Source organism: Agrilus planipennis, unplaced genomic scaffold, assembly GCF_000699045.2.
Source record: "Agrilus planipennis isolate EAB-ADULT unplaced genomic scaffold, Apla_2.0 scaffold665, whole genome shotgun sequence".
NCBI classification, from domain to species: Eukaryota; Metazoa; Arthropoda; class Insecta; order Coleoptera; family Buprestidae; genus Agrilus; species Agrilus planipennis.
The window spans coordinates 11,141-14,719 of NW_020439334.1; positions in this window are offsets into that span (position 1 = coordinate 11,141).

Here is a 3,579-nt window from a genome sequence, read left to right on the forward strand (position 1 = left end):
TTTAGAAAGAGGAGACTGTGGTAAATATTAATTAAAAATTAAAAGGAATACTCACCCTTAATTACCACAAATAATTTTATTTGAGCGGACACGTGTTTCGCCCACTTCATACGTGGGCATTATCAACGCGAGACTTGTGGTAATTAGGGGTGAGTATTCCTTTTAATTTTTAAATAGTATCATTATCATTTTCTTCTAATTGGATAGCACTTGGGTGCGAAGAAAGACTAAGAAAATAATTTACACAAATGTTGTTTTTTAAACTGCTTTGTAGTATTCGCTTCGCAACCATCGCCTACAGTGTCAACGTGATGGTTGGACTACACAAGTTTTAATCTATTTGTTGTTCTGGTCATATCACTACATTAGCTTCCAAACGAACAAATGTGTCAAAATACAAAATTTATATAATGTTTGTAAATTGAGGCTAATATATGATTCTTAAGGTGACCGCAGCAGCTGACTGCAGAGACAGACGGCAGTGTCACTGCGGTCAGATTAGTGTAGCTTTGAAATATTGTCTGTAATAAGAACATTCTTTATGGTCTCACTCTGCGGTCGGCATCACTATTGATTCTGTGTTGCGAATGCACTTATGTAATATCATATAATCGGTATTGACGCTGCTAATCTGCTGCTACACCTTTCGGTTTGCTTCGAGGGCCGTGTTTTGAAGATGGTTGCAAAGCTTATAAGTAAACGTCAGTAACCCTTACCTAATGTCATTCCCAACGATCCGGCTGAACGTTTGACTAGTCGCAAACGATATGCTACATTGTAATGCTGCCTAGCCGTATTTGAAAATTGCGAATATTATAGACTTAAATCTACTGATGGGTAAAAAAAGGTCCGGTTTCTAAGGAATGCAGTGTTTCTTGCTTAACTGCAATGACTTTTGAAGTCACGAATATGGAGCATTTACAAAATTGATTTACGATAGTATAAAACCTGGCACGCTGTAAAAGCGTTTCCTATTAATAAATTAACTTTAAAATAAAATACTTACTCTGTTTGAATGCATGATAAACATTGAGAAGGGTAAGATGGTCACCATCGATGTGTGCGAATCGCATCTTGGCATCGTCGGCTGCTTTTTTTGCCTCGTTCGGTCGGACAAAACACTGCGGGACTAAATATTGGAGCGGGGCATTTGGCGCCCGTATCCGTTCAATATAGTGGCCACATACTCTCAACCTTCAATGCCTACAGAGCTATCTCAGTTTTAGCATATATTCAATTTTGAGCAATTACGGTAGGTAGAAAAATATATCGTTTTTAAGTCGGAGTACTTATTAAAACATGAATTTACGATTACGTATATTACGGACTACCTAGGTAACTATTATTTCAAGTAATATATAACAATAATTATTTACATTAACATTCTAAAGAGGTAAAATATGCTTGTTTGTTTATTTGTATGTATGTTCTCTGGACTACTGAATCGATTCAAAAAATTCTTCAACTGATAGAAACCTACGCAATCCCTGAATAACATAAAGTGGCTTTGTTCAAATTTAGAACAGAAGACTAATAAAAATGTAAACGTTTGTTAGATTTATTAATAACCATCAAATTCGAATTTTGTTTTTTTATAAAAACTTTGTGATACCATTTTTAATGACCCATAATTCGAGCTTAACGAACATTTAGAAAGTATACGAATATAACACACGGTACAGGTTTAAGTGAACATGGCCTACAAAGTAATCACAGCATAAATGGAAACGAATGTAAACTTCTACATTGCTAACAAAAAATATAAAACTGATGTTGCTTGAGCCTTTAGAAATAAAAAAGCGTTGCACTAAAAGTCAATAAGAAATAGGCGAGATAGGTTAGTAAGACACCTTCTCAGGCATGAAGGTCTAGTCAGAGACATATTAGAGACAGAAACGGAAGTTAAGAGGGGTAGAAATAGACCTAGATTCGATTACAGTTTGCAAATAGTTAAGAATATGGGTTGATCTAGTTTAAGGGAAATGCGGATTAGCTCAGGATAGGAAAGAGTGAAGGTGCGTGTCCAACCATTCTTAGGACTGACGACCTTATAATGATGACTCAAAGTAGAAAATGGCGACTAACTCATCCTAGTTACCAATAAACTTTATCGTTACGAGCACGTGTTTCATCCACTTCTAAAGCATTATTGCAAGAAAAAAATATATAAAAGTGTATGTTTAAAGTACGGCTATATATGGGTAAGAAATGTCGATGTTGGCATGGAGAAAAAAAAAATATAGATAAAAGAATTTGAAATGTGGTGTGAAGGGTGGGCAGTGAAAAAACCGTAAATAGAAAAGGTTAGAAGTGAGGAAGTATTGGAAAAAGTAAGAGAATGGATGGCGCTATGAAAGTCAATAAGGAAAAAGAGAGATAAGGTATTAGAACACCTGAAATATGAAGGGTTAGTTAGAGACATACTACAGGTAGAAACAAGATTAAAAAGCGGCTGGAGAAGATCCAAAAAACCTGCTAGAAGTTAATTGTATTTCCTGATGGTATAAATGGGTTTTAGAAATCACTTCCACTTTTAAATGATTCTTATAATTTTTCCCCATTTCTTAGAAATATACTTCAAAAACTACTACTAAAATCTTCCCAATGTACCTAATTTGAATTAAAAACTACCGCACTGCTCAAAATTGATATACATTTCCATCTAAATACTGTGACAGCTTAAAAAATGTTTTGACAAAACGGCAGAGAAACAACGATTTTACTTATAAACCTAATTAGGCCCTATCACAGTAGTTAAAACAAAGAAACTTTTTAATTTTTCACTTTAAAATTCCAATGAATTTTACATCCACCATTATTATTACCATTTAGGTACTTTAAATTCTTTTAGCTAACAATAATTTTTGTGTTTTGACAAGATGTGTTTCATATGCTAAGTTACAAAAAAATTAATAAATATAATCAGTTGTTTCTATATACCGTTTCTACATATAACACGAAATATAAAATTATGTATAAAAGCAATTCTTGAAAATCAACCAAGTTGCTTTTATCAAAAAACAATATAGCATAGTCATTGATGGAATTTTGATAAGTGATCAAGCTTCGGTCGCACAAAAAAGAGAATAGTAACTGCATATGTCTGTTCTAATTAATAAAAATTGATACTACTATGTTCATAAATAAAATGAAGGAAATATTTTGTATACCTGACAACATTGCTGTTATNTCTAGTAAATACTACTACACTACTTTACTTGGTGAGTACTACCTACCTGACTAAACTTCATGTCTCAATTCCGATGTCAACTAATGTAAAAAATTACCTATTAAATTAATTAGTTAAAGATTGTTTTTGTCCGTTTACACAGATTCGCTAACAATTGAGAGAGATTGGAACTGATATCCTTTGCTTACTGAAAAGATAAGTCGTCGCCTATGGTGTTTTAGCTGTAAATTTTTCATCTTGGAGGCTCTTATAGTTAATTAAGGTGAGCATGCATACTATATTTTCTATATGTTATGTATTTATTTGATCTTAACAAAGAAAAAGATTCAGCATTACTTTAACAATGTATGATGCACATTATTTACCTAATACTTAATTATATCTGAACA